This window comes from Phoca vitulina, unplaced genomic scaffold (assembly GCF_004348235.1).
Source record: "Phoca vitulina isolate PV1807 unplaced genomic scaffold, GSC_HSeal_1.0 scaffold58, whole genome shotgun sequence".
In the NCBI taxonomy this organism is placed as follows: domain Eukaryota; kingdom Metazoa; phylum Chordata; class Mammalia; order Carnivora; family Phocidae; genus Phoca; species Phoca vitulina.
This window is the reverse complement of record NW_022589761.1, coordinates 9,555,555-9,570,037: the sequence shown is the minus strand read 5'-3', so window position 1 is coordinate 9,570,037 and position 14,483 is coordinate 9,555,555.

Genomic DNA, 14,483 nt, shown 5'->3' with positions numbered 1-14,483 from the left:
TATGAAGATGGCTTTGGCCCCCGTGAGGGGATAAATTGTGGGGAGGGCAGGGGTGGAGGCAGGGAGGCAGCCGTGCAGGAGCCGGGGCAAGGAAGGAAGGTGGCGTGGGGCGAAGCATGGGGAGGAGGGAGGCGCGGGCAGCGCAGATGGATGGGAAGTTGGGGTGCAGGGGGGCGGGGAGCAGGGATCACCTAGAGGAGGGGCCGGAGCATCTAGCTGGTGCTGTTTGTGGAGACTAAGAGGTTGGGGAGGGAGGAGGCGAGAGCAGGAGGGCGCTGGGCTGCTGGGACTCAGAGGGGGTGGCATCTGGGCTGGGGACCCACAGCTTGGGGGAGCACTCAGGGAACTCTGTTCAAAGCCGAGGGCCTGGTGATACCAGCCGGAGGAGGAGCATAGAGGCAGGAGAGGACCCAGAAGGGAATTGGGGGCCCTTTTCTCATTTAGAGAACAGAACTGATGTGATTAGCAAGGAATGGGCTGCAGTTTGGGAGACCTAAGAGCAGGTGAGGATGAGATGAGACTTCATCCATTTTTTTTTTTTTTAATGCAGTAAAATATACATGCGTGCCCATTTGAACCATCTGTAAGGGCCCTGTCCAGTGGCATTAAGTACATTCCTGTTGCTGTATAACCATCACCACCATCCATCCCCAGACCTGTGTCACCTTCCTGAGCCGATTGTCTGTTTATTTGTGCGTTTTGAGTCCTGTCACGTCGGGGGGCTGCTGTGTGTTGGGCAGTGGGCCGAGCACGGGGCCTGGGGTGTGAAGAGCTGGGCGTCGCTGTGGGGGCCGGTGGTAGGGCCCAGGCGAGGCCCGCGGGGCACTGCGTGAGGTCAGGCCTCTGGAGGGCAGCGGACGTGGACAGTGGTGATTCTGGATGCTGCCCCTTCGTGGTGGTGGTGCCCCAAGGAGGGGCTCGCACGCCTCCGCACTTTCCTTGCTGCTCTTCAACTCTGTGTTACTGCATTTATTTTTTAAAGATTTTATTTATTGAGAGAGAGAGAGAGAGAAACAGCATGACAGGGGAGAGGGTCAGAGGGAGAAGCAGGCTCCCTGATGAGCCGGGAGCCCGATGTGGGACTCGATCCCAGGACTCTGGGATCATGACCCGACCTGAAGGCAGTCGCCCAACCAACTGGGCCACCCAGGCGCCCCCCTGGGTAGCTTCTTGATGTGTAATGATGTAAAAACACGAATAGCTCACTTAACCATGAAAGGCTCACCTGCGTGAGGGAAGTCAGGTCACTGTTGCCCTTTACGGACACCCAGAGGGGAGTGCAGTGCCCAAGGTGTCACCCCGCTGACCGGGAGCCTCGCCCCTGTGACCCCTGCCCTGTGCTGTCTCGACTGCGGTTTAAAACAAGGACCTTGGGCGCCTGGGTGGCTCAGTTGGTTAAGCGACTGCCTTCGGCTCAGGTCATGATCCTGGAGTCCCGGGATCGAGTCCCGCATTGGGCTCCCTGCTCGGCAGGGAGCCTGCTTCTCCCTCTGACCCTCCCCCCTCTCATGCTCTCTGTCTCTCATTCTCTCTCTCAAATAAATAAATAAAATCTTTAAAAAAAATAAAAATAAAAATAAAACAAGGACCTTTTGGAAAGACGAGGGTGGGGTCCTAGGTTAGGGGTTTTGGATTTTCTAGAGTTATCTACATGTACATGTTCCCCCCCACCGCATCAACTTGCCGTAGGAAGCATTTACAGCTTTGGGACGCTGCAGGCCTTGAGAGTCACGCCCCATCCTGCCACCGTCTGCTGGCTGGACCGGACCAGACACCTCCCGTGCCTCAGAATCCCTGCCATTTGATTTGGCGATGCCCCCACACCAACCTCCACATCTGTGACCCACAGCAGTGCGTTATTTTTCCTCTGGTTGTATTAAATATTTTTGAGCTATTATACATTCACATGGTTCAAAATGCAAAAGATACAAAAGGCTTTATGGTGAGAAGTTACTTCCTGAGTCTCCTAGCCCCCCAGTCCCCTCCTCAGAGGCCACCAGTATCTCCAGTATCTTGAGGAACCCTTCCAGAGATGTGTTTATGGTGTGTGTGCTTTGCAGACAGACAGTCAGTCAGACAGACAGACACACACACTCCTACAGGCATACAGACAGAGGAAGATAATAGTAACACATATAAGCACATACGTATATTTACTTAACCAGCCCTTTCTGGAAGGAAACTGAGGTTGCTTCCAGTCTCTGGCTATTACAAGCAGTGCTTCAATGGATAGATAACCTTGTTGCATGTGGGGTCAGTTCAGAATTCCAATTATGTCACTTCAGTGCAAATACTGGTATTGGGTCAATAGTAAATCCGAACCAGGCTCTCCTCCGAGATCATTGGCATTCTCCAGATGATTCATTCATAACACTTGTCGCCCCATTCCAAAAGGGACTTCAGAGCCATTGAACTCTTGTAGCTGGAGATCCCCGGAGGGAGCAGGTTGGGGAATGCTGAGAGCTAACACCACATCTTTGTGTCAGGAAGTACTAAGGCTCTGTGAAGTCAGCAGACTCACTGAGTCCTCCGGGAAAGGGCAGCAGCATGAAGTTCAGGGCCTTCCTATTCTCATCCCATGAACAGATGTGAACTGCAGGTACAGTGGGCCTAGGGCTCATGGTAAATCAGAGAGCCAGATCCGAGCCAGCCCCAGGGGGACGATTCTGTTTGGATGGTGGTCTTGGGATGAGGCCACCTCCTCTGGTCGCTCACATCAGGGAACTTTGGGTGCCTGCGGCAGGCAGCCCCACTCCCCCTCCCTCCGGTGTCTCAGCCTGGTGCCGTCCGGATGGGCCAGGCGTTGGGCTGCGACCACCTTGATCCCTCCTTTCCCTCCTTTGGGGATCTGAGCTGACTTAGTTTGGTGAGTCCTGCTTCTATACACCCGCCTCTGACGGTCTGATGTTCACCTACACTGAACTTTACCTGCTTTGTGAACGCCGGGTCCTCCGCAAACTTCAAAGCCTGAGCCAGCTGGCAAGTGGCAGGACTGGGTCTGATGCCAGGAGCCTCGCCTTTTTACATTTGTGTTTTAAGACTTTATTTTCTGGACTTCATTTTGTAGAACAATTTCAGGCCTACAGAAGTACACATAGGACAGAGCTCCCATATACCCCACATCCAGTTTCCCTTATTATTAGTATCTTACAGTATTGTGATTCATTCATTACAACGAATGAACCAATGTTGATGTCATGAATATTAAAGCCCATCGTTATTCAGATTTCCTTAGCTTCTTCCTTAGTTTTAATATATTTTTGTGTTCCAGGAGCCCACGTTACATTTGTGTTGTCCAGCGTTTGTGTAGACACATAGGGAGTTGTCATGCCTCCTTAGGCCCCTCTTGGTTGTGGGGTGATGATCTTGACGGTTTTGAAGAATACTGGGCAATCTCTATTAGAGATTGTCCCTCCATTGGAATTTGCCTTTCTCGTTATTAGACCAGGGTTATGTGTTTTCAGAGGAGGAGCTCAGAGGTAAAGTGGCATTTTAACCCAGCATATCTAGGGTACGTACTCTCCACAGGATGGATCCCTGTTGATGCTAACCTTGATTACCTGGCTTGATTGCCTGCTGTTTGCCAGACTTCTCCACTGTCACGTTCCTCTCCCTTTCCGTACTGAACTCTTGGAACGGAAGTCAGTCACTCCGTTAAGCCCACACCTAAGGAGCACGGAGCTTATGTTTCCACCTCCTTGAGGGCAAAGTACCGGCATAAATTATAAATAAATCTGGGAATTCTTCTGCAAGGGAGATGCGTCTCTTTTCTCTATTAACTTATTCAATCATTTTCTTTTCATCAGTAGGGACTCTTGGGTACTTATTTAATATTTTGGGTCATATCCAGTACTACTTGATTTATTTTGTTGTTCACGTTATTCTAGCTTTGGCATTTGGGGACTCTTGCAGTTGGCTCCTGGGTCCTTTGACCGACTTCCATTATTGGGGGGTGGGTGTTTTTGTGTTTTTATTTTTAGGATTCTGTACTTTCTGGCACTGCAGATACTCCAGGCTCATCTTGTATACTTCCTGCCCTGGTTCTAGAGCCCGCCATTTCTCCAAGGAGCCCCAGCTTATTTTATTTAGAACGGTGACTGAGAATCGAAACCCAGATCTAGGCATGAGATGAGCTCATTGCCACTGGGGCAACACCTCCTTTTTAAGAAATGCAATCTTAATATGGGACCCCAATATATATAAAGCATGTTCAAAATAGGAAAGCAAGAATGTATTAGTGTACATTTCAATGTTTATTTGGATCAATTCATGCAAACAGTAAAAAAATCAAAGGTACAGGGGGCGCCTGGGTGGCTCAGTCGGTTAAGCCACTGCCTTCGGCCTAGGTCGTGATCCCAGGGTCCTGGGATCGAGCCCTGCATCGGGCTCCCTGCTCAGCAGGGAGCCTGCTTCTCCCTCTCCTCCCCACTCATGTTCTCTCTTGCTATCTCTCTCTCTCTCAAATAAATAAATAAAATCTTAAAAAAAAAAAAATCAAAGGTACAAAAAGACATATACAATAAGACTGTTTTGTGCCCAGGAGATTGGCAAAACATTTAAAGTCCCCAGTGTTGGGGAAGATTTGGAGTGATGGGAGTGTGGTACACTGCTTTAGGAGTGTCAGTTGGTAGCAACCGTTTTGGAAAATAATTTGGTAGGTTGTAGTGTAATTGAAGATGTGATACTCCCCAACCCGGCCATTACCATTCTGGAGAAACTTACACGTGCATACAGAGACATGTACATAAGAGTGTTCATAGGATCACTGTTTGTAATAGCATTAACTTGGAAGCAACCCAGCTGTCCCTCAACTGGAGAATGGACACAACAGGGCCTCATTTTTCCAATTATCTAATGCACAATGAATTGTCTCAAAACTTACTGGCTTAAATCAATAGTTATTACCTCTTGTACTTCTGGGGGTTGACTGGGCTCAGTTAGACTGTGTCACTTGGGGGCTCTCTTGTGGTTGCAGTAAGGTATCGGCTGGGGCCAATGTCCTCTTGAATGTTTCCCCAGTCGTTCGGTGGTTAACCCTGCCACTTAGCTCAGACCTCAGCTTGGGCTATCAGCCAGAATGCCTGCATATGGCTTCTGCACGTGGCCTGGGCTTCCTCACAACACAGTGGCTGGGTTCCAACAGCGTGCTGCTCAAGAGAGCCAGGGAAGACCATATTGCCTGTTCTAAGCTAGCATTGGAAGTCACGTTGCTTCACTTCTGCCCAGATTCGAGGGGGCGGGACCATAGACCCTGCCTCTCAATGACAGGAATGTCAGTGTCTCCTGGGAAGAAGAGCATGGGGGGATGAGAGATGGTTTTGTGGCCATCTGGGCAAATTACCCATCAATATCGGATGTACTGTATGGTGTACTGGATGCGATATATTGTACATCAATGAAATGAACTAGTGTCGCACGTATCAATATGAATAAAGCAAAAACATTTGAGTGCAAAAAGCAAATTGCAGATGAATACGTGTAGTTTTAAAATACGCAAACTATTTACTACTTAAATATTTATTAAGAATTTAATCACTTTACTATTTAAAATGTAGTAAATGTATGAGATGCATAGGAAAGATACACTCCAAATGTGGGGTAATGTTTCCCTCCAGGAGGGGGGTGGGATGTGATTGGAGAGGGCATGAAAAGATTCAACAGTCTAGGAATGGTGGGGGTGCCCGGCTGGCTCAGACGGTGGGGCACGCGACTCTTGACCATGGGGTCGTGAGTTTGAGCCCCACACTGGGTGTAGAAATTACTTAAAAATAAAATCTTAAAAAAACCCCAACAGTATAGGCATGGTTTTTAAAGCTGGGCAGTGGGCACACAGGTGTTCATTGTATTATTCTTTATGCCTTTTGGTATCTCTTAACAATTAAAAACAATTCTGGGATGCCTGCTTGGCTCAGTCGGTTAAGCGTCTGCCTTCAGCTCAGGTCATGATCCCAGGGTCCTGGGATCGAGTCCCACATCGGGCTCCCTGCTCCGTGGGGAGCCTGCTTCTCCCTCTGCCTCTGCCTCTCTCTCTCTCTCTGTCTCTCATGAATAAATAAATAAAATCTTTAAAAAAAAACAAAAACAATTCTAAAACAATTAAAAAACACATAGACACACAAACTTTATTGAGATATAATTCACATATCCATTCACTCGTTTAAAGCACACAATTCAGTGGCTGTTAGTTATTCACAGAGTTGTGTATCTATCACTAGACTTAGGATTTTTTCATTACCCCAGAGAGAAACCCCCTCCCCCTTAACCATCCTTCCTCAAGTCCTCCCATAGTCTGCCCCCGACTCCAAGCCCTGGGCAACCACTAATCTGTCTCTATAGAATTTGCCTTTTCTAAACATTTCATATAAATGGAATCATACAGTATGTGGCCTTCTGTGTCTGGTTTCTTTCACTTAGCATGTTTCTGAGGTCCGTCCATGTGATGCCATAGATCTTCCATAGTACTTCATTTTTCCAAAATTGATGAATAATGTTGCAGTGTGTGGATTTTTCACATTTTGTCAAGATGATGGACATGTTGGTTGTTGCTACTTTTCGGCCATTATGAATTAATACTGCTCTGAACACCTGTGGACGAGTGTTTGTGTGGACATGTTTTCAGTTCTCCTGGGTCTGTACCTAGGAGTTGAGTTGTTGGGCTGTACGTCAATTTTATTTTAACCCTTTGAGGAACTGCTGGACTGTTTTCCAGAGCGGTTGTGCCACTTTACATTTCCACCAGTGGTGTACGGTGTTCTAATTTCTCCACATGCTCACCCCCACATTGTCTTTTTGATTGTGGCCATCCTAGTGGGTGTGAAGTGATACCATTTTATTGTGGCTTTGATTCGCATTTCCCTGATGGCCAGTGATGTTAAATGCCTTTTAATGTGCTTATTGGAAAGAGCGTCCTTTTCAAGTAGCTGCATGGTGTCCCCTTGTGTGGATGCACCTTGAGATACTGAACCAGTCTCTTACTGGGGAACATAGTGGTTTCCAGGTCTTTCTATCACAGACAGTGCCTCTTGTGTCCACCACATTTTGCTTATGTGTGGACGTATGCATTGGGCAGATACCTAGGAGTTAGATTGCAGGGGCAAAGGGAATGTACCTATGGTTTACAAGTTTGAATTTATGTTACAAGTAAATATAGAGAATAATCAGATTTGTTTGAGGAATAGTCTAATTTTTCCACCCAGGCTAATGGCTAGCAGGTTCATTCACCTCAGAATCAGCAGCCACTTGATTTCCCAATTTTATCTTGGCTAAACCTTGCATAATTCAAGACTGACTTTGGCATAGACTTGACTATCAAGTTGAGGCAGGGGTTCAGAGCACATAAACCTACCTTCATTGCTTCAAAGCTTTTCCCTAAAGCTGCCTTTTCTGGCCTCTCACACTGAGTGCAGTGCTTGTTCCTAAATGACCAGTATAGTGTATCGTGGCCATCGTTTGGCCTTCCTGATGGTCTGTTATGGTTAAAATGCATGAGCTCTGTAGCTGCGTGATCTTGGGCGGGTTACTCAGCCTCTCTGGGCTTGTTTCTTCTACAATAAGATGGGAGTAATGGTAGCATCCATCTCACAGGATGATTGTGAAGGGCTTCACAGTGCCTGGCACAGTGTTGTCATCTAATTTTATCTCTGAAATTGATGATTTTCAGGGAGGATTTTCAGCACCAACACTTAAAGAACTCTTTCACGACATTCTCATTGGCTACAAAAAGAGATTTTTGGGTAACTATTTATTTATTTTTAAAAGATTTTATTTATTTATTTGACAGAGAGAGACACAGCAAGAGAGGGAACACAAGCACGGGGAGTGGGAGAGGGAGAAGCAGGCTTCCTGATGTGGGGCTCAATTCCAGGACCCTGGGATCGTGACCTGAGCCGAAGGCAGACGCTTAACGACTGAGCCACCTAGGCACCCCGGTAACTATTTATTTTAATATAACTGTAAGCTTCAGGCGCCTGGGTGGCTCAGTCGGTTAGGCTTCCCACTCTTGGTTTCAGCTCAGGTCATGATCTCAGGGTTGTGAGATTGAGCCCCATGTCAGGCTCTGCCCTGGGCGTGGAGCCTGCTTGGGATTCTCTCTCTCTCTCTTTGCCCCCCCCCCCAGCTTGTGCACGCTCTCTCTCTCTCTCAAAAATAATATAATTGTAAACTTCTAGAAAAGTAGCAAGAATGGTACAAGGGGTTTCTCAAATCTGAGATCAAGACCTGAGCCAAAATCAAGAGTCTGACGCTCAACCAACTGAGCCACCCAGGCACCCCTGATTTCTGTATGTTATTTATCCAGATTTGCTAATTGTCTGCTCCATTTGTCTTATTGTTCCCTCTTCCCTGTCCCCCTCTCCATGAGCGCATGCGCGTACACACACGCATATGCACACACATATACGTGTTTTGAACCATTTGAAAGTTAAGTTGGAGAACATCATGCCCCTTAACCTCATAATACTTCAGTGTGTACTTCCTGAAAACAAGAACATTCTCTTCCATAAGCACAGCGTAACTATCAAAACCTAGACATTTACTCTCTGTCTCTCATTGTCTCTCTCGCAAATAAATAAAATCTTAAAAAAAAAAAAAAATTAAAAAAAAAAAAAAAAAAAACCTAAACATTTAACATACAGTATTCCTCTAAACACCCGTTCACCCCTCCATTTCATCCACCTTTCCCAACAATTTGTCTTTGCCATCCCCCCCCCCCCCCCCCGGCTCACAGTCCAATTCTGGATTACGTGTTCCATTTAGGTGTCATGCCAGCTTCGTTACACACAGTGAACGTTTAAGTAACAGCACAAAGTTCCCCCCACTGGCTCAGGGAAGGCTTGACGCCTGCAAGTCAGCCTGTGTTCCCCTGGAGATGGCCAGTTCATATTGCGCCATCTTGTGGCAACAGCAGGAATAGTTTATAAACCACTGAGCCGGGCAGCTGTGAAGGATTCCCTTCATGAGAACCTAAAAAAAATTAGGTGAGGGGCGCCTGGGTGGTTCAGTCGGTTAAGCGTCTGCCTTTGGCTCAGGTCATGATCCCACATCGGGCTCCCTGCTCGCAGGGAGGCCTGTTTCTCCCTCTCCCTCTCCCCCTGCTTGTGTTCCCTCTCTCGCTGTGTCTGTCTCTGTCAGATAAATAAATAAAATCTTTAAAAAAAAAATTAGGTGACATTCATATTATCTCAATTTTTCTTAATAATGTAGGAAACTCTGTTTTAAGTATTTCACTGTTTCAAATCCATATGCTTCAGCATAAAATGTGACTTTCTGTTTCTCAAATCTGGGCCCATACATGTAAAGTCCAGTGCTTTGTACAAAAGTGGGGGCTTGGCCTGAGACATCTGTGGGAATGGATCTGGCCATCACAACATTCTGGCAGCGTGGTATTTGGTAAGAGGCTTCTCCTCCTTGGGCCTATGTTTATTCCTGCAAAATAAACCTTACAGAGCCTTCTACCTGCAGAATCATTTAACGTCATGGGTATAGTTCCTAGCAATGTCCCTGATATGTGGGAATTCACTAATAAATGTTCAGAGATTATTATTATTTGTTCAACTTTTTGAGAGTGGACAAGTACAAACCTGAAGTAAAATTCACCCCCGTCGCTTTTAAAAAAATATATTTTATTTATTTATTATTTGAGAGAGAGAGAGTGAGAGCATGTGCAGTGAGGAGGGGGGCAGAGGGAGAGGGAGAAGCAGACTCCCCACTGAGCAGGGAGCCTGATGCAAGGCTCCATCCCAGGACCCCGGAGATCATGACCTGAGCCAAAGGCAGACGCTTAACCAGCTGAGCCACCTAGGCGGCCCTGAATGTGGTTTTGACTAAAAAGGTTAAAGCTACTAGGGCGAGGGGCTCAGTTGGTTAAGCATCTGCCTTCAGCTCAGGTCATGATCTCAGGGTCCTGGAATCAAGCCCCACATCGGGCTCCCTGCTCAGGGAGGAGTCTGCTTCTTCCTCTGCCTCTCCCCACCGCTTGTGCTCTGTCTCTCTCAAATAAATAAATAAAATCTTAAAAAAAACCCCAAACAAACAAAACCACATTCAGTCAACAACTATTCATTGACCCGCAAGTCCTAACTGTGTGCCAGGCATTGTTCTAGTGGGTGGGAATAGAGTGGTGCCCACCCAAGACAAGGTCTTCACCCTCATGGGCAAATTTATATTCTGGTTTGGGGGAAGACAGCTACAACATCAACAACAAAAATATTCTTTAGCCTTAAGTGCTAGGTCAGGAATTGAAATGTATTCAGAAATAGTAACAGTGTGGCTCTTTTGGATTTGGGGTGGGCAGGGAAAGACTCTAAGGATGTGAAATTTGAACTCAATTCTGAAAGACAAGAAAGAGCTTGTCATGCAAAGATCAGGATCAGGGAGGTAAATAGTCCAGGCAAAGGGAACAGCAAGTGAAACGGCCCCAGGGTGGGAACAAGCTTGTATTTTTGGGAGGGGCAGAGGTTAGTGTGTCCCGAACATGGTGGTCAAGGGCAAGAGAGCTTGAGATAAAGTTAGAAAGATAAGCAGGGGCAGCTCCCGTGAGGACCCTGAAGGCTATGATGAGGCCTTTAGCTTTTATTCCACATGTGATGGGAACCCATCTATGTATTCAGAGCAGATGGAAAGTGTTTGATCTTATCAAGAGTAGAAAAAGCTTCATCCCAAGGTCTGCCTACAAAAGCGTTAGCCTCGCGTGACCACGTCAATGTTTTGGGACTCTCCGATGTGTTAAAAAGTTGAATGTGCACGAGGCATGGTGTCTTCCATGTACAATTTTTGAAACAGAAACATATTGTATAAAAAGGAAACTAGAACCAACATTTACAGAATCCCTGAGGCTCATCTGTACTTCTGTCGAACCCTTAAATTTACTCTAAAAGGATCTTCCCAAACAGTAGCATCTGGGTTGGGGCCTTAGTAAATTTCTGGCTGGGGAGTCAAAGATATTTCAATATTTCTGTGGAACATGGGAAACTCTCTTAAATAAAAACTTTTTTTTTTTAAGTTCCAGACTTCTTTGAGAATCGGATCAATGCTATGGACTTTCTCCCCCGGAAAATGCTCTGCTTAGGATGAAGAAGGGGGTAAATCTGAGTCCTCCTGCTTGTATCTTCTGACTGCCCGGGTGGCAGAGAGGGTTCCTCCCCATGGCCAGCTTCACTACTGCCACAGACCCCCTCAGACCTTGTGCGGATGGAGTGGAAGCTCCCTGTTTGCAGCTACTAAGAGGTTCTTTTTTTTTTTTTTAAGATTTTATTCATTCATTGGAGAGAGAGCGCACAAGCGGGGGGAGTGTGGCAGAGGGAGAAACAGGCTCCCCACTGAGCAGGGAGCCCATGTGGGGCTCGATCCCAGGACTCTGGGATCATGACCCGAGCTGAAGGCAGCCGCTTAACCCACTGAGCCATCCAGACGCCCCTAAGAGGTTCTTTTTTTTTTTTTTTAAGATTTTATTTATTTATTTGACAGACAGAGACATAGCGAGAGAGGGAACACAAGCAGGGGGAGTGGGAGAGGGAGAAGCAGGCTTCCCGCGGAGCAGGGAGCCCGATGCGGGGCCTGATCCCAGGACTCTGGGATCATGACCTGAGCCGAAGGCAGACGCTTAACGACTGAGCGAGCCACTCAGGCGCCCGCCCCTAAGAGGTTCCTGATGGTTGGTCCATGCAACGTGTCCAGTCACCACTGGGAGCCCCATCTCTGACAAGGTTTGAAATATATTCTAGGGCCTGACTTCTGCTCCGTGGCGACAGAAGGGTATTGTGAGGAGATGCCCTCTCCGCCCATCAGGGAAGGATTCTTAATCATTCTTTCTGAATCAAGAGGCCTTTGGGCAATCTTCCGATGAGAAGCTACTGGCCCATCTCCACAGAAGTGCGTGTGTAGTTCATCTTTACAGTTATAGGCAGGGCATTTGCAGAATTGATTAGAGGGTATATAACAATTTGAGGTTTTAGGGAGTTTTCTCCTCAATCACCTTTGTTTTGGAAATTGAGGGACTGAGGCTCCCAAGTGATAATTAAGTGGTCTGCCGGGGCAGAAACAGGGCTATGACTTCCCATTTTCCAGCAAGATATGAATTCAAAGCACAGACTCTTGTATCAGACGGCTTGGGTTCAAATCCTGTCTTACCCCTAATGTGTCCTGGGACCTCGAGCAAGCTCCTTAGGTACTGTTGCAGCTGACCTCCAAGACGGTGTTGATGGCAACAGGATAGCCTTGGCGGGGCTGTGGCCTGTAACAATTGCTAAGTCAATTCTATTGATACTGTTCTGCAATGAGAGAAGTGAAGTTATTTTGACACAGGAAAGGCAGGCCTATCTCCAAAGCCAGTGAGTGTTGTTCACCCTCAGGCTAGTGTCTTTTAAACTGCAAGGCATGACCCTTTAGTGGGTCAGAAAATCAGTTTAGCAGGGCCTCGAACAGCACTGGGGGGAAAAAAAAATCTGAGTGCATGATACATACCAGTAAATAGTATTTGATGACACTTTCATACAGGTATATATGTACATAGGTAAGTATATCTATGTGTGTACTAGGTCTTAGGTTGAAAGCCATTATCCTTGACCACTGGTGCCCCACAGAATTTATACACAAGCACACGGGAGGTTTCAGTGAGATCTCTATGTGTTGTAATCCATCCCGGGACGGGCAGATATTCCAGTTAACTCGGGAAGACTCAGAAATAGGGGAATGGGCGATGAAATGTTCAGCACAGAACGGGGCAAAGAGGGTAGGCCACAGTGACATTGAGTCTAGATTAGAGCGGAAAGGACTAATTCTTGAAACAAATATTCCCCAAGAGCATATTCTGTGCCAAGACTTTTGCTGGGCAGTGTTAGCTACACAGTGACGATTGAGGCAGTCCTGGTCTTTTCCCTCGTGGGGCTCTGACACAGACCTGTCACCAGACAGTAAGAGACTAAAATGATCAGGGCTTGGGTCGGGGAGGTATTGGCCGGTTATCAACACTGTGTTGGGGGAAGCCCATGAGTAAGGGATACAGAGCAGCAAGTTCCAAGCTGGAAACCCATTAGCTAAGGTCTAGTTCCAGTATTATGTTTACCTCTGAGGAAACTAAGGCCCACCTCTGAGCCGGATTGCCTGCGTCACTCTCACAGACTTACGTGGACCTAGGATTCTTCAACTCCTAGCTAGGGCTTCTAGAAGTATGCCCTAACCAATGCATACCTGCCAAGCTCTGTGGAACACTGGAACCCAAATTCAGAAGGCAGCAAGCCCGACCCAACCTTTGAGAGAGAAGGGACTGGGAGACAGATGCCTAGGACACTAGCTGACAAGTGGACCAAGATCTCTGCAAAGCTCTTTCCTTTTTTTGTTTTGAAGATTTTATTTATTTGACAGAGAGACACACAGCGAGAGAGGGAACACAAGCAGGGGGAGTGGGAGAGGGAGAAGCAGGCTTCCCGCGGAGCGGGGAGGCCGATGCGGGGCTCGATCCCAGAGTGGGATCATGACCTGAGCCCAAGGCGGACGCTAAACGACTGAGCCACCCAGGCGCCCCTGCAAAACTCTTTTCTTACAAGGCGATCTTAAAGCCTTTTTAGGACCAAGTTACCCCATTACAAAAAGTTATATCCTTGGGGCGCCTGGGTGGCTCAGTCGTTAACGACTCAGGTCATGATGCCAGGGTCCTGGGATCGAGCCCCGCGTCGGGCTCCCTACTCCGCGGGAAGCCTGTTTCTTCCTCTCCCTCTCCCCCTGCTTGTGATCCTGCTCTCACTGTGTCTCTCTCTGTCAAATAAATAAATAAAATCTTAAAAAAAAAAGTTATATCCCTATTTAATTGCACATATATGATAAGCAGGTAGGATTAATATTTTGGAGTCCCAGAGTGGCTAATTGCTATAAACTGCTCTATTTACATAAAAAAGTCCAATAGCCCAGTGACGCAACTCTGTTTCCATTTTGCAGATTTGGACACACAGGCACAGAAGACGGTCAAGTCTTCTGTCTACTATCACCAGCAAGGAAATGCAAAGCTGGGTTTGTGAGGCTTTAGAGCCTGTGCTCGCAGTGACGGGACACAGTGAAAAGACAACTCTCATAAACCCCGCTCCAGGGCTCTTTAAGAGCCTCGGAACTGAAGGGAAAGGCGAGATCACAGTAAAGCGAGATCAAAGCGTATGTAAATAAGGACCAGGGGCTGCCGGGAAGTACCACTGCGGCGAGCCTTTAGGGAAAGCGGGCGTCAGAGTCCTGCTGCGCCTGCGCAATCGTGTCTCTTCTTTCCGTCCGGCGCCTGCGCGTGGCACCTCGCTAGCCCACCTCGACCCAAACTTGCCTAAAGTACGCAGGCGTCCCGCTCTGAGTCAGCCTCTTGCCCTGCCTTCCGCCTGCGCTCTAGCGCTCTCCGAGTTCATCTCTCGCTCTTTTACGTCAGTTCCTGTTTGTGGCGGGAGAAGGCGGTATTTCCGGCCAGCGGGTGGGAGGGGGCGGTAAGCGGGGGCTGGGGGGAGGGGGCGGGG